Consider the following 24,325-nt stretch of genomic DNA (forward strand, 5'->3'; position numbering starts at 1 on the left):
TTATAGTGGACACATTCTTATGAGAATAATTTTCGTGATTGTGTCGAAAAGCGTAGATCCAGATCGTCTCTAAACTCTAAAATCTAACTAAATAACATCTATGTAGCAACGTCTGTGACCAGGCAACTTATTTAATAATAATAATAATAATAATAATAATAATAATACTTACTTACTGGCTTTTAAGGAACCCGGAGGGTCATTGCCGCCCTCACATAAGCCCGCCATTGGTCCCTATCCTGAGGAAGATTAATTCATTCTCTATCATCATAGCCCACCTCCCTCAAATTCATTTTAATATATTCCCATCTACGTCTCGGCCTCCCTAAAGGTCTCTTTCCCTCCGGTCTCCACAACTAACACTCTATATGCATTTCTGGATTCGCCCATACGTGCTACATGCCCTGCCCATCTCAAACGTCTGAATTTAATGTTCCTAATTATGTCAGGTGAAGAATGCAATGCGTGTAGTTCTGTGTTGTGTAACTTTCTCCATTCTCCTGTAACTTCATCCCTCTTAGCCCCAAATATTTTCATAAGGACCATATTCTCAAACACCCTTAATCTCTGTTCCTCTCTCAAAGTGAGAGTCCAAGTTGCACAACCATAAAGAACAACCGGTAATATAACTGTTTTATAAATTCTAACTTTCAGATTTTTCGAGAGCAGACTGGATGATAAAAGCTTCTCAACCGAATAATAACAGGCATTTCCCATACTTATTCTGCGTTTAATTTCCTCCCGAGTGTCATTTATATAATAATAATAATAATAATAATAATAATAATAATAATAATAATAATAATAATAATAATAATAATAATAATAATAATAATAATAATAGTGATAATAATTTTTATTGCCAGATTAAAGATACATATTGCTTTTTATATATAAAAATCAGTTCACTGTAGCACCCTCAGAAAGAGTACATACTCGTCCTAAGGAGGCGTACCACAACATTTTAAAACGAATATTTAATTCATTAAGAAAAATAACAAGTAAAAAGAGAAAAAGAAAAACACAAATATTACATTTGAAATATTATATTTCCTCCCTAAACATTTTTTTTTAATAAGGAGCATTAGCAATTCGAATGTTTGTTAATTTAGCTGTTATTTTGTTACAGAGCCTTGGACCGAAGTTGCTACTGTGATTATAAGCTACAGTTGCGGTACGTCATTAAGTTTCTGTCTAGCACAGATGTCTGATCTTTTGGTTTTATATTTACGTGAATACAAATTAAATGTATTACGGTTTTTATGTACGAAATTCAATAAGGCATTGTTATAAATTTGTAGGATAATAAAGGTACTTTAAATTCAGAATGCAATATTTCTGAGGGATAATCAAGAGGTTTATTAAGACATATTTTTTTATAACGATCCGGAGTATTTCGGAATTAGAATTCATTCAACACCGATCAAAAAAATTGCTTGCTAGCCGGTTACAACAATGGGCGGCGAATCCTCTGTTCTCAAAACTGAACGAAATACCAGCGTATAGGTAACTAAGTATGGACACTTCGCGTCGGTACCTTTGATGTAGCCGGACTGATTTCAATGACCTTCAAGCCAGCTAGAGCGTGAGATTCTGCTTTCTCCCTAGAGTTGACGCTGACATCACACCAGCTAGCAGTATATACAGCGGAAATATAACACATATAATTAATACATCTAGGTACATTATGCACTCAAATAAAATAAATTGGATCCAGAAAATAATAAATCCGCCATTAAATGTAATGTCTAGACTCTAGAGTTCCTTTATAATGAGAGTTGAGACGTTGACCCCAACAACAATTAAAATATGTAATGATTTGATAGCACTGAAAATTGAAAAACAAAACTCTTATGAGAAGAACCTATATTATATTATATACAAATATTAAACGAATTTGATACATAATTTTATAATGTATTATATTATTTTATAATATAATTTATTATATCTGAAATATAAAAAATTATTATTACAACTAGTTTGTCACCGAAAAATAAGGAAAAGCTGTTAACTTGAATTTATTTGAAGCAAAGCATTACTGAATTATGCAATAAGGTAGGCGATGTTTGGATCCTGTGTCTCAACTCGATACTCAATTATTATCTTAGCGTATGCTCGATTACACTGACCTCTAGCGCTTGAAAGTGGAACTAAACGCCGGCGCACAGAGAAACAAAACACAGGAAAATTCGCTCAGTGTCCATTCTTTATCATCCCTATTCGCTGGAAATACCATCTATGTTGCAGATGTCAGTGACCAATTAGCTGGGAAGTATAAACAGTTTTTTTCTCACTTAAATTGAAAATTAACACAGTCTGTATCCAGTTCTCGATACTGAAAAGTCATAGCGAATACTGTCTCTTCACAAGTTCGCATTGCAGTGTGTAAGTGTTTGTTTCAAAACTGGAGTATCATGATTTTTTAAACTAACAGGCATACAGATTTAAATATAATGAATGAAATACAAGGGACTTTCCTTAATTTTAGTATTAAGAAATTTCGTGCTGGTATTTGTGACGCAACAACTAACGATGCATCCACCCCAAGTCCACAGATCGATCTCCAGGATAAGAAAAATGATGGGAAAACTATCAACAGACAGAAGAAGAAGTCTGCGTTCACTCTTAAGTACAAAGATAACAACAGTACTTAAAATTTGGTTTCGTACAAAGCCCTGACACAGATCAATTGCCAAGACCTCAATGTGTTATTTGTGCTGTTCTGGGAAATGAAGCTAAGAAGTCATTGCGACTTTTTCAAGATCTTAAACACAAAACATTCCGATTTAGTCAACAAACACAAAGAATTCTTCATGCGTACTGTCAACCTCTGAGGAGTTTAGTGCTGAGAGGAATGCGGTTCCGACTAGTCTAGCGCGGTACTGGAGTGGGAGGGGGACAGTGACAGCGGCAGTCTGGAAGGAAATACAATCATACTGAAAACATTTGCCCAATTTACGAGAGCAGTATGCCTATTAGTTTTCTAACGTATTTTTGGCGAGATAGAGATACAACCATTCGTACTTACGTGTTCAGAGAAGGAAAGTATTGTAGAACATTTTATTGATTGATTTATTTATTTATTATTTATTTATTTATTACGTATATATTATTTATTTTGGTGAAGTTAAGGCCATCACACTACCAGAAATACAAATACAATAAAATAAATAAAAAGAAAAATCATAATACAACTACAATAATATAAATGAAAAGAAGAATAATACTGTACTATAAAATTTAGTGATTAGTAGAATTGAATTAAATTTGTAAAGTAATCAATTTAAATATACTGCACTGCTGAACTCACTTGAGAAGTAAAACTACTTGATTTTGTATTTTAAGATATCACCAACAAATGATTTTCATATAACATTATAGGAATCTGTTTTTCACGATACCAATCACAAACATTCTAAAATTCCAATAGAATAAAACCAAAAATTTTCCACAGCATGTTTCCTTAAAAATGACCTGTAACGGTGAAATATTTAATGAGTAATTCATATAATATTAACATTGCTAACATCAGGGAGAAGACTGAACACTGCATATTTTTGGACGATTAATACTTCCCACCCCGCTCGGCTCAGCTTGGCTGTAGCAACAAAAGAATCTACCTGCAACCCCCACACCGATGGCAAGAATACCTCAGGTCGCAGCGCTAAACTCGTCGGAGGAAGACAGTAGAAGACATGCACTTAAAATAGAAAAGAAAATTATTTCCCAAGTTGAAACCGCTGCTACTCTTTAAGTCTTGAGATTACGTACTTAATTATTAATACTTAAGTTAGTTAAATGTATGGACTTAGAAAAATTGTGAAGTTATTTACGAATAAAGCTATTGGGACTCTCCCCTCGTCTTATAGAGAAAGAATTTACTGGACCGGGGTCCTGAAAGGTTGCGAACCACTGCTTTAATACCAATTCTGAAGGTGAATGGTCACGTTTCGTCCTCCTTCTAAGTCGTCCGTGGCCGTGTTTACCTGTTTAGTAGTTATCTCAACCCTCAATCTTCAATCTTCGAGCGGCCGCTAGCTTTTCATTTATCGAGTTCTCGCGTGATTGACGGCCTCATATTCAGCCAACGAGGAAAGGTGTACGAGTATGTGATGTGTATCTAGATGGGAGCTTTGAAAAATTCTTCAGGGTATCCCTATATAAAATTCTGAAGGAAATATGAGCTGAAAAGATGGAAAAAAACAAAGAAGAAAGAAACACTAGTGATCCAGGGAATGGGTTTCGTGACAGATTAATGAGTGGACACAAATTGTGTGTGTGAGTAAAATTTGTCAGTATTTTCTGCTGAATTCTTAAAAATTATTGAATTGCTAAAAATGTATACCAGAATTTTGAAAAAAAAAACACAACTAAAACATTAATAATAATACTTACTTACTGGCTTGTAAGAAACCCGGAGGTTCATTGCCACCCTCACATAAGCCCGCCATAGGTCCCTATTCTGAGCAAGATTAATCCATTCTCTATCATCATATCCCACCTCCCTCAAATACATTTTAATATTATCTTCCCATCTCCGTCTCGACCTCCCCAAAGGTCTTTTTCCCTCCGGCCTCCCAAATAACACTCTATATGCATTTCCGGATTTGTCCCATATGTGCTACATGCCCTGCCCATATCAAACGTCTGGATTTTATGTTACTAATTATGTCAGGTGAAGAATTCAATGCGTGCAGTTCTGTGTTGTGTAACTTTCTCCATTCTCCTATAACTTCATCCGTCTTAGCCTCAAATATTTTCCTAGGCACCTTATTCTCAAACACCCTTAATCTCTGTTCCTCTCTCAAAGTGAGAGTCCAAGTTTCACAACCATACAGAACAACCGGTAATATAACTGTTTTATAAATTCTAACTTTCAGAATTTTTGACAGCAGACTGGATGATAAAAGCTTCTCAACCGAATAGTAACAGGCATTTTCCATATTTATTCTGTGTTTCATTTCCTCCCGAGTATCATTTATATTTGTTACTGTTGTTCCAAGATATTTGAACTTCTCCACCTCTTCAAAAGATAAATTTCCAATTTTTATATTTCCATTTCGTACAATATTCTGGTCCCGAGACATAATCATATACTTTGTCTTTTCGGGGTTTACTTACAAACCTATCTCTTTACTTGCTTATAGGAAAATTCCCGTGTTTTCCCTAATCGTTTGTGGATTTTCTCCTAACATATTCACGTCATCCGCATAGATAAGCAGCTGATGTAACCCATTCAATTCCAAACCCTCTCTGTTATCCTGGGCCTTCCTAATGGCATACTCTAGAGCAAAGTTAAAAAGTAAAGATGCATCTCCTTGCTTTAGCCCGCAATTAATTGGAAACGCATCTGTCAGAAACTGACCTATATTAATAATAATAATAATAATAATAATAATAATAATAATAATAATAATAAATCATTATTAACACGAAGTTTACGTGCACATCAATATTTTCTTCAAAGAACTGGAAATTATATTCATGTAGTAGAGCATCATTTTAAGCATTTTTAAAATTGATCTGATTGAATGTTACCCTTTTTTTGGTTTTGAAACAACAATTGAGATGCTTGATTTTTTTTACCAACTGTTACTTTTCAAATATCTGTGAAACTATACGCTAAATTGAAGAACTGTTCATACCAAGTCGTTTATTTTTGTCAGAGGAATGAGAGTAACAAAAACTATGACCTTTCCTTAAAAAATAAACTGACCTTCAGATGACCATTAAAACGTTCTCCAAATAGAAAGTGTGTAATGCAATCTGCTTTCCACTTTAAAGTCAACTGATTTTTATCTAAAACCTTTCTTTCTAAAAGCCTTCCTCTTCTTAGATTTTTCTCATTATCAACTTACATGGTCCACCCCGGATAATGTTCTTATTTACCGGTTATATACGGATGCTTGAAGTAATTTATCAACAGAAGAAACCATTGACTGGACTGGATTCGAACTCAAAACTGTGCTTTTGAAGCAGCGTTAGACTTATGCCTTAGTCACCTTGTACGCAGATCGACCCATTAGTAGGTTACTCACCTCGTTTAGTTATACAGCAGGATTCAATAAACTGAAAAGGGAAATTTTTGCTATAGGTTATTATTACTTTCAAGTTGAACGGAAAGTTTAAAAAATCATCAGCTTCTTCAAAAGTCGTTAGTGCAGAGCTGGCGACACGCACACATTCGGTGGTTCATTGAACTGCGCTCGTTTCATTTACCTATACGACTTTGTTTGGTTTTTCTCCTCCCACTAATGTTGAGGAACTTTGTAAAGAAATCTTAACAAAGGATGAAATTTCAATCTTTAGAAAACCTTTCACAAAGTGATTTAAAAGATAAGCAGAAAATCACTTCTTAATATTTACCTTTTGATTACTCATAACTTTTATGTCCTATAAAATGAATATCAAATTATTTAAAGTTTGATTGTCATAAACCTTACAGCTCATGCTCTAGAGTTGGAGCGGTGGCTTGTACTGTGCCTCATTTGGGTTCGATAAATGGCGTTAGCTGGAATAACATATTTTGTAGTAAATAGGATCAAATGTGGAGGTTGCGAACAAAACAGGTCATTTCCAAAATAGTATTCTTTTTCAGGAAGTAGAAAAAATGTATGGAGCCTTCACTTTACTCTAAAGCAGCCGTAGCGAGAACGTGACTCGCGAGACATTGTGGCTCGTAGTGATAGCTGTGCATTTCGCTTGCTTCTAACCTCCGCCAACCCTCACCCTCTCACTCACTGGAGTCAAACTCCGTTCCATTTGTATTTGTCTCTGACCTGCGAGTGGCATATGTTTCTCTCGAAACCATGTACGAAAGTTTCAAGTAGGATGGGAGGACGCATTTTTTTGCTGTCAATACGATGAGACTATTAAATGTATGATTTGTTCACAAGTATTACGAGGAAAACGGTTGTATAACATAAAACGGCATTATACTACATGTTACTGATGAAACATTAAAAGATCATCATCATCATCATCATCATCATCATCATCATCATCAACAACAATTAAAATAGTAGAAACCAAATTTAGATCACGACTGACAGACAAATACCTTCGTGATCAACTACGACTGGCAGTAAGTGACATAATTCCTGATTTTGAAACTTTGTCGCAGAGACATTCTGAAGACAGTTAATTTTAGGTTGTGATATTGTTCATTTATTGTTCATTTCTTTCTTCGTTATACGTACTAAACATTAGTTTGTAGCCTTGTACTGTATAAAATTATATTTAAGTGCTTGACGTGAGGAAAATGAAAATCCGTTAATAAGTCAGACAGTTGCTTCACTTCCCCTTCGGGTGTCCGTCTCCCTCCACAGGTGCTATGCACGTTGCAGGTTACACAGTGGCTCGGCGCACGATTACATTTTCGCCACCGCTGCCCTAAAGTGAACGATAATTTTATGTATCGTGCATGTTACATCTGTTGTTCTAATGGTGCCAATAATCATGATTTTAGTCATTTTCTGTGCATTTTACAGACCAAAACAGTTTGTAACTAGGCGGTTTCGTTTGGAAAAATGAGGAAAATATTCACTTTCATTCGAAAAAATTTATTTGACATAACAGTAAAACATACACGTCACTTACATCAACTGTAGTAAGAAATATGGCATTACCTGGTAATTGTGTAGTAGGCCTAATCATCGGTCTTCCAATTTTTACACTCTAACGGGAAAATATGTTCCTCGGATCCCTAATGAAGGAAGATGGCGGCATGGTTGGTGTTTACTACATAATCACCCGTACCATACCACTTCTACAATAATTTGAATTAAAAAACATTTAGCTCAACTTTGTGAATGGACATTACATGAAAATAAAACTTTGAACTGAATGGATTATCTCCCTAGTTATCAATCACTTTCATTCTACTGCATCATGGAAAATTTTTATTTAAAAAAAAAAGCCGCCCTAAATAAGGGTTGGAACAGATCGGCCTACTAATCGATTCATAAAGAATTAATCATGAAAACCAATTGTGTGACAATTTGAAAGGAAAAAGAAAACATTAAGATAAATGTTACGAAAACACAGGAAATCATTTACAATAAAAGTTTGTTGGGTACAAATGATTACTAATTATAGCTAAGGATGATTTTAACACATGTGATCCTATGACATCAATCGTTGCATCAGAAATTTTAAATTGTTTAAATTGATTTAAAGTTTCTCGTGGGATCGTGCCACGGGCACCGAACATGAGCCCAAAAACTGTCCAATGTGTGATGTGGTATTGTGCTCCAAGATGCTGACAACAAGGCTCATAGATGACTTGTTTTTCACGACACACCTCTTGTGGCTGTTGCTCATGCATCTCGAAACGGATTGTGGGATCAAGAATGACACCCTTATCCTTCTGCCGATCAATTATGATGATATCAGCCCGTCTAGTAGAGCCATTAGAAGAGACGCAACCAACCTCCTCATAGACCTCATAGGAAGCATTCTGACGGATTGAAGCTGCGATGAGAGAACGAACCGTATTATGTCTGTTGATTCGGAGCAATTCTCCATGATGGCAGAAACCCAAGACGTGAGGAAGCGTTTCTTGCTCGTCGCATCTTCTGCAACGCGTTGAGTCAAGAGTTCTACCAGGGAGAGTACGTACATACATTATAACACCTTTACAATAATTTAAATTAGCAGTAAGATATTAACACTCTTCCACACAGAAATGGAAAGGATCGATTTTCAATGGATTGGTAATTGCAACAAATACAGGGTGTTGGAAACGCCTGTTTTTTACAAAAAATATCATGAAAATATTGACATGGAAATGTCCGAGTCAGAATAAAAAGAGTAACATATTCCGAAAGATGCCTCTCTAAACATACCGAAACCATAAAAAAACCTCATTTTTTGTTTTCAGTGCAAATGACCGGTTTTGTTCTCAACCGTCACAAATGACGACGATTCTGCAACATATTCCTTAACATATTAGCAGTTGAAGTCCTTTCTCACAAGGCTCTTAGGCACAGAAATTTATCTTGCATGATAGTTGCAACTCTCGGTCGTTCTTGTAGACTGCCGAATTCGCGATATCGACTACACATTCTTGACATGATGTCTTTTCCAGTATCCAGAGTCCTCGCTTCAACAGTTTGTGTTCCACCATTTTCAAATATACCATTGGTCCTAAATATGCCATCGCGGCTTGAATGACTATGTTGAGCACCCATTTCCACTCTTCTGACAGTTCTTCAATGTTTCACACTGTTAAAGTTACCAAACGTCATTACCAATAAACAGATTATCCTATCTAAGCCACTAAAATCAGAAATTCCAATGTACTAATGTCAATGAACTGAAACACTGGTTACCATGGTGTCCAGTGGACAGACAAATGAATAACTCACTTATGTATACCTAATATTATTATATTTATTTGGGTATTTAAAGAAGTTTATGCTCGACCATGCCGAAATGTAGTAATTATACACCTGGTAGGAGACCTTTAATGCATGTCATTAAAGTACACCTACTCACTAAAGGTTAGGTCTTTCAGCCAATGACGACTCAGGTTACAACTGTTCAGCCAATGACAGGTCAGCTTTCTACAGTTATAAAACCGCAAGTATCGATTATTCTCGGATATGCAATCGAAAGAGAATTGGCGAAAAGTCACGGAGGCTGGAAATCCAATACTGTCGCAGAAGGTTATGTTCTGTTACTATAATAATTAGCGTTAATTGTAAATAATATTCAAATGAATTCAATCTGTCATCTCGTTTTTCAATGTTTAATTTTATTTCAATGTTATCTCTGTAGGTTCTTATGGCCTAGTAAAGTCAATGTGGACATCTGTTCCTGGGACAAAATCAATACTTTCGCGTCTGCGCACATCTCACAACATACGGGACATTGGTCAAGGTCAGATACAAATAAAATTAATAATATAAAGTTAGAAATATGGTCGAGCATAAAAAGTCGTATGAAACTCGCCTATAATGGTAATTAAGTAGCTCGTATGAAAATTATGAAACTCGCTTGCGCTCGTTTCATAAATATCCATGCTCACTTCTTAATTACCTTCATTATAGGCTCGTTGCATAATGTACTATTATGTTCGACCATGCCGAAATGTAGTAATTTATACACCTGGTAGCAGCCCTTTAATGGACCTCATTAAAGTACACCTTTTCATTAAAGTTCAGGTGTTCCACCAATCAGAAAACACCATTGTAGCAATATGAAAGCGCAATTATCTATTATTCTCGGATATGCAATCGAAAGACAACTAGCGAAACGTCACGGAGGCTGGAAATCCAATACTGTCGCAGAAGGTTATGTTAATTGTAAATAATATTCAAATATATTCAATTTGTCATCTCATTTTTCATTGTCTAAATCAATTTCAAGGTTACATCAAGATTAATGTTTATTTTACTTTCTACATTATATCAAGGTCAATGACATTGGTTTCTCGGAAAAAATCAATACTTTCGCGTCTGCGCACATCTCATAATTCATGAGGTAGGCTATTGCACTCACTCACAGAACAATAACATGAATACTTATGAATAATTTCAAGTTAGAAATATGGTCGGGCATAAAAAGTCGTATGAAACTTGGCTATAATGGTAATTAAGACGCTCGTATGATAATTATGAAACTCGCTTGCGCTCGTTTCATAAACATACTCGCGTCTTAATTACTACCATTATAGGCTCGTTGCATAATGTACTATCCTCTAAAATTTCATCTGTTCCTTAGAAAATTTTGATATGTGTACGTAATCTCGATTTATATTTTCACTCTATAGTGCCTTAAAGTAGTTAATGTCAAATTTCTTTACGTTTTCTGTATCATCGCTGAATAAAATCTGCCGTATGTTTTCATAATGGTTAAGAATAACATTGCATTAAGTAGCGCTGTGACGTTTGGACCTTCTTGTAATTTCAACGAGAGTCTTAGTCCCAATACGAATCGAGCACATCGCTGAAGGTCGCAATTTTCCCCGCTAAATACAATTTCTATTCTCTGCGTTCATAATGTTAAAATTCCAGTAGTGAGCCACAGAGGCAAACTGGAACTCTAGAGGCCCGTGCAAATTTTATTAAAGGCACGTTCTTGTAATCCTCTTTGCATTCTGAGAATCTTCTTTATTAATGAAAGACAGGAATTAGTTTTTTAATACAGTTCTGCTAAAAAGCCGTATTATTCAAATTTACTCTATATGGCGATATAGCAGTGTTCATACGAAATTGCTAACATTGTCTCTCAAGAAATAAAGTTATTTCCACGAACAACTAGATTAAAAATATACGTGGTAATTCTCTCGAATTTACCTGATTTCAAGCGCATCTTGCGAGAAAAAGGAAAAAGGGGAAGGTATTTTTTTTCACCTTTATTAGGAAGTAGGGGAGAGTCGGGTAGTATCGGACATCGGGTAATATCGGACAGTGAGTTTCTTTCATCTACCACACGATGATAGTACCTGATTGACATGGTTACGTTTCTGTGATATCGCATAGAGAAACGTAACCATGTCAATCAGGTACTACCATATGGTGGTAGATGAAAGAAACGCACTGTCCGATACTACCCGATGTCCGATACTACCCGACTCTCCCCTACAATTCAAAGATTTTCACAAAAACATTTGAGAAGTACATTTCTACATGAGCCCCTCAGTAGGACCAACAATAAGCAGGTCCAGATCGTCTCTAAACTCTAACTAAATAACATCTGTGACCGAATCATTTATTCTTTAATAATCCGAAATTTTTCTAACTCAGAAATCTTTCAACATTAGAAAGCGAATATAGCTGTTTATGACCGGTCATAAAAATTGCCTGCTAGCCGGTGACAACAATGGGCGGCGAATCCTCCGTTCTCAAAACAACGAAATACCAACTGTGTATACCTTATTTTATTTCAAGGAGTGCAGTTCGGTGGCTCCTTTGAACACCCACTTACAGATTTATGACTTTCTACACAAACAACTCTGACAATTCCATCCTGTCCCCTAGTCCCAACATTGCACAGTTGTCACAATCCTGATTACCTTCGAAATTATGCAGTGAAACTGACGGGATTCTTGGAATTCGGAAAAGATGCGGCAACTCTGCCTCCATGTGGATTTGACGGGCATCTGTCAATTCTTCTGAACGAGGGTTGTGATTGGTTACTAACAAGAGAAGACAAGATTTCCGTCACAGTAAGGAAGACATTTATTTATGACAACCAATTAGTAGGGGGCAGTAGAAGGTCTGTCGGCAAAGTCCTTTCTATGAAACTGCACTCCATGAAAAAAAATAGAGTATAGCAGATGTCAGAGGTGTTCACATCGCACAGCATCGCGTCCCATTACTCTTCGTTCATTGCACAAACTCCGAACTCACTTAACTTCAAAGAGTAGTGGCTAAGATGCCGATCTCTAGTTATGACGAATGCATCTGATCTGCCATGACGTGAGTACATAATAATAAATAAATCTTTCATCTTTATCTACTATATATTCTATTATTATTATTATTATTATTATTATTATTATTATTATTAGGAAAGTCCAGGATAACAGAAGGTTTGTAATTGAACGGGTTACATCAGCTGCTTGTCTATGAGGATGACTAGAATAGGCCTATGTTTGGAGAAAATCCACAAACTATTGGGGAAAACATGGGAATTTTACTGAAGCAAGTAACGAGATAGGTTTGGAAGTAAACTCCGAATAGACAAAGTATATGATTATGTCTCGTGACTAGAACATAGTAAGAAATAGAAATATAAAAATTGAAAATTTATCTTTGAAGAGGTGAAAAAATTCAAATATCTTCGAGTAACAGTAACAAATATAAATGATAGTAGGGAGGAAATTAAAATCAGAATAAGTATGAGAAATGCCTATTATTATTCGGCTGAAAAGTTTTTGTAATCTAGTCTGCTCTCAAAAAAACTGAAGGGTAGAACTTATAAAACAGTTATATTACCGGTTGTTCTGTATGGTTCTGAAACTTGGACTCTCGCTTTGAGAGAGGAACATAGGTTAAGGGTGTTTGAGAATAAGGTGCTTAGGAAAATATATGGGGCCAAGAGGGATGAAGTTACAGGAGAACAGAAAAAGTCACACAATGCAGAACTGCACGCATTGCATTCTTCACATAACATAGACCTAATAGGAACATTAAATCCAGACGTTTGAGATGGGCTGGACATGTAGCACGTATGGGTGAATCCAGAAATGCATATAGATTGTTAATTGGAAGACAGGAGGGAAAAAGATCTTTGGATAGGCAGATACGTAGATGGGAGGATAATATTAAAATGGATTTGAGGGAGGTGGGATATGATGATAGACACTGATTAATCTTAATCAGGATAGGGACCGATGGTGGGCTTATGTGAGGGCGGCAATAAGTAATAGTGATTGTGGTGGTGGTGGTAGTAGTAATAGTAGTGGTAGTAGCAGCATCAGTAGTAGTAGTAGCACCAGCAGTAGTAGTAGTAGTAATAGTATTAGTAGTAGCAGCACCAGTATTAGTAGCAGCAGCAGCAGTAGTAGTAGTAGTAATAGTATTAGTAGTAGCAGCACCAGTATTAGTAGCAGCAGCAGCAGTAGTAGTAGTAGTAATAGTATTAGTAGTAGCAGCACCAGTATTAGTAGCAGCAGCAGCAGTAGTAGTAGTAGTAATAGTATTAGTAGCAGCAGCAGCAGTAGTAGTAGTAGCAGCAGTAATAGTAATAATAGTAGCAGCACCAGTAGTAGCAGTAGTAGTAGTAGTAGTAGCAGTAGTAGTAGTAGCAGCAGTAGTAGTAGTAATACTAGTAGTAGTAGTAGCAGCAGCAGGAGTAATAGTGGTGGTAGTAGTAGTAGCAGCACCAGTAGTAGTAGTAGTAGTAGTAGTAGTAGCAGCAGCAGTAGTAGTAGTAGCAGTAGTAGTAGCAGCAGCAGTAATAGTACTGGTAGTAGCAGTAGCAGTAGTAGTAGTAGTAGTAGTAGTAGTAGTAGTAGTAGTAGTAGTAGTAGTAGCACCAGTAGTAGTAGTAGTAGTAGTAGTAGTAGTAGCAGCAGCAGCAGTAGTAGTAGTAGCAGCAGTAATAGTAATAGTAGTAGCAGCACCAGTAGTAGCAGTAGTAGTAGTAGTAGCAGCAGCAGTAATAGTAATAGTAGTAGCAGCACCAGTAGTAGCAGTAGTAGTAGCAGTAGTAGTAGTATTGGCAGTAGTAGTAGTAGCAGCAGCAGTAATAGTAATAGTAGTGGTAGTAGCAGCATCAGTAGTAGCAGTAGTAGTAGTAGTAGTAGCAGCAGCAGTAGTAATAGGAGTAGTAGTAGTATTTGACGCATTTCATTGCGGGACATTCTACTTCGAACTTTTTCAAACAATCTAACTTGGAATGAAAGTTACATAAGCAATTGTCTTGCCTGCTCTATGTGAATTGGTACATATTGTAGCCCGTGCTATAAACACACATGAAATTATTTCATCAGTAAATATCCGGCCTGCTCGTGTGAAATTGACTACTTTACATATCCGTGTGTGTAGTTCGCAGCTTCATAATTGTGTTGTTTTAAATACTGCAACTCGCATTAAGCCTTTAATTTAATGGAGATCTTTCTAACAAACACTGGTAATTAAATCAGTGGTTTTACTGTGTATATATAATTTCGATGGTAAACCAACCACTAGTACCTTTTCGAAACTAAGTACCACAATTCCGCCGCACGCTGCGGTCTAGTGTGTTGTTATTTGTGCAGCAAAAAATCTAAAAGCTGTACATTAACTCTACTGCAAATACGTGGCTTCATAATGCGGACTATGATTAACTTCGCAGAGTTGTAAATGCACTGATGATATCTCCTACAGCCCTCTTCTTAATGCCATGCATCACTACACATATTCGCAGTAACAATGCAGTGCACTAATTATAATTCTATAATCGCCAACTTGATTCTCATCATCGCCGTTGTCAGGCACATCGCTCATGTACTGAAAGAGAAGCTTGATATTTATCCGTATCAAAGTTTTTTGCCTTGTAATTTTTTCTCAGAACTTTAATTGCCAGACTTATGACTAGGGAACGTATTCTGTCCCAGGGCGTACAGGTGTGTTCACAGACTACTGTCATCCTCTGAGGACTTTAGTGCTGAGAGGAATGCGGTTCCGACTACAGTGCATGAGGATTAAGTTGGCGTGATTTCTACTGTCCTTGTCTGAGGTCCTTGTCTACCGATTGCCACCAGATGTGACGGGCAAGAGGTTTCCTTTTGTACAATTCTTGGAATTCCCTTTCTCCTCCCTTCTCCCTTCACACTTTTGCAAACCCAATTAGTGGATCTCTCAGTGGCGTCTCGGGGTTGTTTGAGTTCATTAGTTATAGTAGTATTTTATGAATAGTGAAGTGAGTTTGTGTCTTTTTTAATTGGGTTATTTTACGACGCTGTATCAACAGCTCAGGTTATTTAGCGGTCGAATGAAATGAAGGTGATAATACCGGTGAAATTAGTCCGGGGTCCACCACCGAAAGTTACCCAGCATTTGCTCGTTTTGGGTTGAGGGAAAACCTCGGAAAAAACCTCAACCAGGTAACTTTCCCCGACCGGGATTCGAACCCGGTCACCTGATTTCGCGGCCAGACGCGCTGACCGTTACTCCACAGGTGTGGACGAGTTTGTATCTTGTTGTACCAATTTAATATAATATAATTCAGAAATTAAAATGTTTTCGGAGAGGCATGGTTTAACTGTTACCTTAAATATTGTAATGAGTGTTGTGCTCCTGCATTTAATAATAATGGTAGGCAATATGGGAAAACGCGGGAAAGCCTTGAAGTCGGACGGTATGAACATGGTTATTAATGTATATAAATTCTTTACTGCAGGATATGAAGCACTGAAATGCGGAAAAGAAACAATATCTGTGCCGAGTTTTATCGAAAAAACTGCTGCAGCGACAGATATATCATCTCGTGGTGTTAACAGGATTAAAATAGAAAAAAAAAAAAAAACAAAAACAAAAGAAAGCGGAAGCGGAATTGGAAGCGTGCTGCGATCTCCAGGAAAGAAACGCCCGAATAGGATTCTTAAAAAACGTGTGTAACAGGTTAAAAATGAGCGCACTTGCAAAAGTGACGGAAGAAAATTAGAGGAAGGCATGTAAACACGTAGAAAAAGTTGAAAAATTTTATTGGGCGAAGGATGGACTTGTAGATGGAAATTTATTATTCGTTCGTAATCAATTTGGACGACACGGACATGGACGAACTTTCTGGCGGAGTGGAGTCAGAATTTGAAGAGGAAAAAATGCCGCCACTGGTAACTCGTGGTCGTTTGAAGGAGTGTCGACCATCATAAATGAGGGTAGAGAGAGATTGTGAGCATTCTCTCTCTTTCTAAAAGGAACTAGACAAGTAAATCCTCATGGACTGTAGTCTAACGCGGTACTGGAGTGGGAGGGGACACTGACAGCGGCAGTCTAGAAGGAAGTACAATCATACTGAAAACATTCGCCCAGTTTACGAGAGCAGTATGCCTATTGGTTTTTTAACGTATTTTTGGCGAGATAGAGATAAAACCATTCGTAATTACGTGTTCTGAGAAGGAAAGTATTGTAGAAAATTTTATTTCTTTATTTATTTATTATTCATTTATTTATTTACTACTTATTTATTATTTCTTTTGGTGAATTTAAGACCATCACACCACCAGAAATACAAATACAATAAAATAAATAAAAAGAAAAATCATAATACAACTACAACAATATAAATGAAAAGAAGAATCATACTATAAAATTTAGTGATTAGTAGAATTGAATTAAATTTGTAAAGTAATCAATTTAAATATACTGTACTGCTGAACTCACTTGAAAAGTATAACTACTTGATTTTGTATTTTAAGAGATCACTAACAAATGACTTTCGCATGACTTTATAGGAATCTGTTTTTCACGATACCAATCACACATATTCTAAAATTCCAATAGAATAAAACCAAAAATTTTCCACAGCACGTTTCCTTAAAAATGATTTGTAACGGTGAAATATTTAATGAGTAATTCATATAATATTAACATAGCTAACATTACGGAGAAGACTGAAGACTGATATTTTTGGACGATTAATACTTCCCACTCCGCTCGGCTCGGCTTGGCTGTAGCAACAAAAGAATCTACCTGCAACCCCCCGCACCGATGGCAAGAACCTCAGGTCCAGCGCTAAACTCGTCGGAGGAAGACAGTATATTGGCGTGACGTGATGTTGGAGCGTGGCAGAGGTACTAAGAAGGAATACTTGCATCTTGTCTGCTCTGCAGTTGACGTTCTGTTAAAACTTCATCTCGGAGTTTTTTGAAAATGGATTCCAGTGATAAAGATTGATACTACAATGACCTTTCCTACAATTTAAATTATTTGTGCATTTATTGATTTTTACTGGTACTGGAAAAGTTAAAGCCATACGACCTTCTCTTCTCCTCAATCAGTATATAAATACATATCAAATATAAATAACATGAATACAGAGAACAACAACTTACTTACTTACTGGCTTTTAAGGAACCCGGATGTTCATTGCCGCCCTCACATAAGCCCGCCATAGGTCCCTATCCTGAGCAAGATCAATCCAGTCTCTACCATCATATCCCTCCTACCTCAAATCCATTTTAATGTTATCTTCCCATCTATGTCTCGGCCTCCCCAAAGATCTTTTTCCCTCCGGACTCCCAAATAACACTCTATATGCATTTCTGGATTCGCCCATACGTGCTACATGCCCTGTCCATCTCAAACGTCTGGATTTAATGTTCCTAATTATGTCAGTGAAGAATACAATGCGTGCAGTTCTGTGTTGTGTAACTTTCTCCATTCTCCTGTAACTTCATCCCTCTCTAAATATTTTCCTAAGAACCTTATTCTCAAACACCCTTAACCTATGTATGATTTGAGGCTTTCTCGGCGCTCTGGTTCGCTAATATGTTTTCGAGGGATATCAGCCGAGTTAAAATTTTGGAATGTTCCAAGCTCTCAACTGCTATCTCTGCAGCCATCTTCAGGGAAAACCTGAAGATGGCTGCAGAGATAGCAGTTGAAAGCTTGCAACATTCCAAAATTTTAACTCGGCTGATATCCCGCGAAAACATATTAGCGATCCTTAACCTATGCTCCTCTCTCAAAGTGAGAGTCCAAGTTTCACAACCATACAGAACAACCGGTAATATAACTGTTTTATAAATTCTAACTTTCAGATTTTTTGACAGCAGACTGGATGACAAAAGCTTCTCAACCGAATAATAACAGACATTTCCCATACTTATTCTGTGTTTCATTTCCTCCCGAGTATCATTTATATTTGTTACTGTTGCTCCCAGGTATTTGAATTTTTCCACCTCTTCAAACGATAAATGTCCAATATTTATGCTTCTATTTCGTACAATATTCTCGTCAAGAGACATAATCGTATACTTTGTCTTTTTGGGGTTTACTTCCTAACCTATCTGTTTACTTGCTTCAAGTAAAATTCCCGTGTTTTCCCTAATCGTTTGTGGATTTTCTCCTAATATATTCACGTCATTCCCATAAACAAGAAGCTGATGCAACCCGTTCAATTCCAAACCCTCTCTGTTATCCTGGACTTTCCTAATGGCATATTCTAGAGCAAAGTTAAAAAGTAAAGGTGACAGTGCATCTCCTTGCTTTAGCCCACAGTGAATTAGAAACGCATTACAGAGAACAGCAACAATAAAAATAGTAATAATAATAATAATAATAATAATAATAATAATAAAAGCAAAATTTAGATGGCTAAAAGTAAAAAACGAGGATCATTAACCGTAGTAACAAAAGACTTAGTAATAATGGCATGAAAACCTCAATAATTCCAATATAATAAAGAGTCAAACGCTGTGGAGTAATGGTTAGCACGCCTGACTGTGAAACGAGCGGGCCTGGGTCCGAATTCTGGTTGGGACAGGTTACCTAGCTGAGGTTTTTCCGAGGTTTTTCCTCATCTCATTAATAGAAAATCCTGGATGACTATCGGCGCTGGACCCTGGATTCATCTCGCTGACATTATTATCTTCATATCATTCCGAGGCTAGATAACCATTGTAGCTGATACAGCGTCGTAAAATAACCAGTTTTATTAAAAAATATATGTATATATAAATAATGAATAATAATGCTGAAACTGAACAGAAAAAGAAAAAGAAATTGGCTGGGTAACTGGCTAAGAAGAAACTTCCTAGTGAAGGATGCACCTGAAGAAAGAAGATATCAGGTGATAGATAACATTGAGATACATGTTTCGTATGAGGAAGGTGAACAATTTGCATTGAATGATCTAGCTTTGGCTAGAAAACTGTGAATGAGTGGTCAATAAATTCCAACTACAACATAACGCAAAAGGATAATTGCTTAGAGCAGCGTTTCTCATACTTTTTTGAAGTGGTGACCACTTTTTAAAGTCAGAACAGTTCCGCGTACCACCTTAGTACTCTTGTTCCCTTCGAAAGCAAATTTATCATTTTCGTAGCATATTTTAATACCAATAGGTCTATATTTATATTTTAAAATTGAATTAAGGTTCGGTATTTTGAGCTTCTGTTATGAATTCGGGTGGTCCCTGGCTGGGCTACAGGCGCGGCGCCAGATGTGCAGGGAAAAGATGTCGAGAAAGACCACGTAGGATATATAGTGCTTTAAATCCCTCTTTTGTTGCAGAGAGTAGAGTGGGAAGTCGATAGACGTGTAGGGTAATACATTTCATAAAATGCAGTACAGTGAAAAAAACTGAAATTCGATTGCCATGTGTCATTTCCAAATTGTGAGATTTTAAGCTACAGTGTGATACGCAATTCGTTTTAATTCTATTTTTTCTTCTGTCTTTTTTGAAGGACCACAAGGGCAGACCTCAAGGACCACACGTGGTCCGTGGACCATAGTTTGATAAACGCTGGCTTAGAGCACTAGACGAGAGTGGACACACAAGAGTTCAAAACCAAAGCTTAGATTATAAAAAAAAATAAAATAAAAAATAAAAAGACGTGAAGACGACTAAGATGACGTTTCAAATATCTTCTAGTCCACACCTGTGCAGTAACGGTTAGCGCGTCAGGCCGCGAAACCAGGTGGTCCAGGTTCGAATATCGGTCGGGGCAAGTTACCTGGTTGAGGTTTATTCCGGGGTTTTCCCTCAATGCTGGGAAACTATCGTTGCTGGACCCGGACTCATTTCACCGGCATTATCACCTTCATCGCATTCAGACGCTAAATAATCTTACAGCGTCGTAAAATAACCTACTAAAAATAGATTCTAAACAGCTGTGTTGATGGCAGAATGAACAAAATTCTGGCACAGATGTGCGACTAGATAAAGATAATCGTGTTGAGGAAACATTCCTTAAATTAAGAGCCAAATATAAATAGCCCTTGCAATACTGTATGTTTATATCAAAATTGCTACTTTTTAGGAAAGGTAAAAGAAAGTTCGATTTCTTTTTTTTTTCTGTATTGAGATTACGTATCTGTTCCCTTTAGCGAAACAATTTACATAGGCTACTAGTATACTGAATTTTGAAATATTAAGATATTTTTAAGGGGAGAGGATGGCATTTTTCGTGAAAAATGAGTAAATTAAAAAAAAATTCTTTAAAATATTCTGTGATATGTGTGGAATGCATAGCATAACATTTTGTGGGTATTTGTGCCCTTATCGGATGTTGAGTCGCCATTTTTAAACTTCCTGCGTTATGGATTTTTAAATCACTCGCCCACTTTTGTTGTTGTTTCCGGTAAATTAAATAAAAAAATTCTTTAAAATACCTTTTGATATATGTGGAATGCATTGCATAACATCTTGTGGGTATTTGTGCCCTTACCGGATGCTGAGACGTTATTTTTAAACTTCCTGCGCTATGGATTTTTAAATCACACGCCCACTTTTATCGGTTTCCAATAAATTCTTTTTTTTTTTTTTGCTACATTGCCAGACAAAAATGGATATAATTTCTGAACTATTAAAGATACATGCATGAAATTTAGAACACACATTCTTTAGACTAATTGGAAACGTTTCTCTGTAACAGAATTTTGTTAATTGATTTCATTTAAAAAATACGTCCGTTTGTTTGCAAGAAAGAAAATCAGAAAATTGTTATTAAAATTCAATTGTTTATTTTACAAACGTAGGGACTAATATCAAAATTCTGTTACAGACAGTTTGTAGAACATGCGTTTGCAAATACATTGCAAAACTAAGTTTGAATCTGAATAATTTCGAGGGAAAAATTGTTCCGGAGCCGGGTATCGAACCCGGGACCTTTGGTTTAACGTACCAACGCTCTACCACTGAGCTACCCGGGAACTCTAACCGACACCGATCCAAACTTTTCCCTCTATATCCACAGACCTCAAAGTGGGCTGACAACCGTCAAGTAACCAACTTCGAGTGCACACTAACTCTGTGTGACTTACATTGTGGTTTTCTGTTAACGAACAGTGACGTGTATTATGCAAATCAAGATTTCAGGTATAACTCCCTGTAAAGTTGATTTGAATAATTTCAAGGGAAAAATTGTTCCGGAGCCGGGTATCGAACCCGGTGTCGGTTAGAGTTCCCGGGTAGCTCAGTGGTAGAGCGTTGGTACGTTAAACCAAAGGTCCCGGGTTCGATACCCGGCTCCGGAACAATTTTTCCCTCGAAATTATTGAAATAAACTTTACAGGGAGTTATACCTGAAATCTTGATTTGCATAAGTTTGAATCTATCTTTAAAAACGGTTTAGATATATCGGTTTTAGTACAATCCTGCATTGGGTATATTTTTTTTCAAATTTGTGCCCCTAAATAATTTTTTTTTTTCAAAATATTTTTATTTAGTTGAGTTGCCACAGCCATGAGCTCACTACATAAAACAAATTAATATTTTACACCAAATAGGAAAAATGTTTAAAAAAAATACCATCCTCTACCCTTAAAACTCATTAGATCTTTTCCCACAAATGTTTAGTTATCTTGTATTTCATGTTAAGAATGGTTAACATACGACAGTATATAATTCGTAAGTAAAACTAAAATACAATAGAATACAGGTAATTTCTACAAGTTTACTATTCTTACTTTTTATATTCCGACTTCAATAAAATAAAGGAAAAATCTAAAAATGCATATAAATAGCCTTCTGCAGTACGAAAATGGAACGACTACAAAACAGAATAAAAAATGTATAATGTTCACAAACACGCACTGCACAAAATATTATTATTTGCGTTTTAGATTCTTTTAGAAAGACCAGTAGTTAGAAGGCATTGCATCACTGAACTCCTGCATGTGTTTGTGCTTAGATTCCTAGATTGGTAATGGTCCAATACACAAAGGCTTTTCCGGTTCAGTCGGTTGTTTGCTTTGTTCTGGGCGATTTGATAGGGGTATCCAGGCAGATGAGAAATTTAATTTATAATTAATTCCATTGGCTGTGTAACGTAAGGCAACTAAGTCCGACACGCGTGCACCGTTATTATCAATATCTTTGTCTTTCTGTACTTTATTGGTATCATCATTATGGTCATTTCTTCTTCTTCTTATTATTATTATTTTTTTTTTCGTTATTGGTAACTCTATAGCATCTATTAGATGCTTTATGGTTGTGTTAACAGATGGAGTTACTTGTCAACAATGTGACGCTGAAACGTGTGTTCAGGTTACTGCCCAGCGAGAGTCCTGACGTATTTTTATATTGTGATGGTTGGTTAATTTATATTAACTCGGCACACTCACAATCACACTCACATTCATACAAATTTCCAGACTCTAGACACCCTGGGAATTCCTCTTCTTCAAGAAAAATTCACCGAGAGCCTAGACCGTAAATCGAACCCGGGACCTCCTGAACTGGAAGCCAGCATGCTGACCAACAGACCACGGAGGCATTCATTATTATTTATATTATTATTATCTATATAATTATTATCAACAATATTATCATTATTATTATTGTCATTAGTATTATTAGCACACCCTATTATTATTATTATTATTATTATTATTATTATTATTATTATTATTATTATTATTATTAGTAGTATTATTAAAATTGGAGATTTATCCTTCGAAGAGGTGGAAAAATTCAAATATTTTGGAGCAACAGTAACAAATATAAATGACACTCGGGAGGAAATTAAACGTAGAATAAATATAGGAAATGCGTGTTATTATTCGGTTGAGAAGCTTTTATCATCCAGTGTGCTGTCAAAAAATCTGAAAGTTAGAATTTATAAAACAGTTATATTACCGGTTGTTCTGTATGGTTGTGAAACTTGGACTCTCACTTTGAGAATAAGGTGCTTAGGAAAATATTTCGGGCTAAGAGGGATGAAGTTACAGGAGAATGGAGAAAGTTACACAACGCAGAACTGCACGCATTGTATTCTTCACCTGACATAATTAGGAACATTAAATCCAGACGTTTGAGATGGGCAGGGCATGTAGCACGTATGGGCGAATCCAGAAATGCATATAGAGTGTTAGTTGGGAGGCCGGAGGGAAAAAGACCTTTGGGGACGCCGAGACGTAGATGGGAAGATAATATTAAAATGGATTTGAGAGAGGTGGGGTATGATGATAGAGACTGGATTCATCTTGCTCAGGATAGGGACCAGTGGCGGGTTTATGTGAGGGCGGCAATGAACCTCCGGGTTCCTTAAAAGCCAGTAAGTAAGTAAGCATTATTATTATTATTATTATTATTATTATTATTATTATTATTATTATTATTATTATTATTATTATTATTATTATTATTATAAAAAATTTTAAATACTGATAATATAAATTGTATCGGACTATAAACCAAGAGGACGTAAAAATTTAGTAGACCAAGTACGAGATAGATAGACGATATAAAGTTTGAAGACGAAACAGGTCAATAACCTAATCCGTGCACGGTAGTTGAAAAAGAAGACGTACACTTCCAATGCAGAGAGAGCAACCTCCTCTTCTACACAGGGAATCGAAACTAAGGCTGCTATATCCGCAGCTAGAAATGCCTCAGTAAAGCTTTTCAACTCTGAAAATGCTGTAACTATACAAATACGAAAACCACAATTTATTCAATTGTACAGAGACCCAAAATAAAGTACAAAATTTAATTACATAAAACAATAAAAAGTGCTTCGTCTTCATCTATGTTATACGACTGTAATGCAAAGTGGACCGAAGTTAAATATTTAATAGGACTTTGGTCCGGTGGAAAGCTGAGAGAAGAGGGAAAAATCCTTTCAACAAATTTACTTTGCTCTGATATGTGTATATGAATACTAAATGGGTGCAGTTCGGGGTTTGCAGTGGAGTGTAATGCAAATACGCAAGACACACAC

The 24,325-nt window shown here is 36.3% G+C and overlaps 1 protein-coding gene across 2 annotated transcripts in view; it reads right to left on the reverse strand.

Moving 5' to 3' along the window:
- The window catches only part of LOC138693018 (discoidin domain-containing receptor 2-like), a 1,708,097-nt gene that overhangs the window by 1,148,607 nt on the left and 535,165 nt on the right, over positions 1 to 24,325 (reverse strand). The gene's annotated exons all lie outside the window — the stretch shown is intronic.

Source organism: Periplaneta americana, chromosome 17 (assembly GCF_040183065.1).
Source record: "Periplaneta americana isolate PAMFEO1 chromosome 17, P.americana_PAMFEO1_priV1, whole genome shotgun sequence".
In the NCBI taxonomy this organism is placed as follows: Eukaryota; Metazoa; Arthropoda; class Insecta; order Blattodea; family Blattidae; genus Periplaneta; species Periplaneta americana.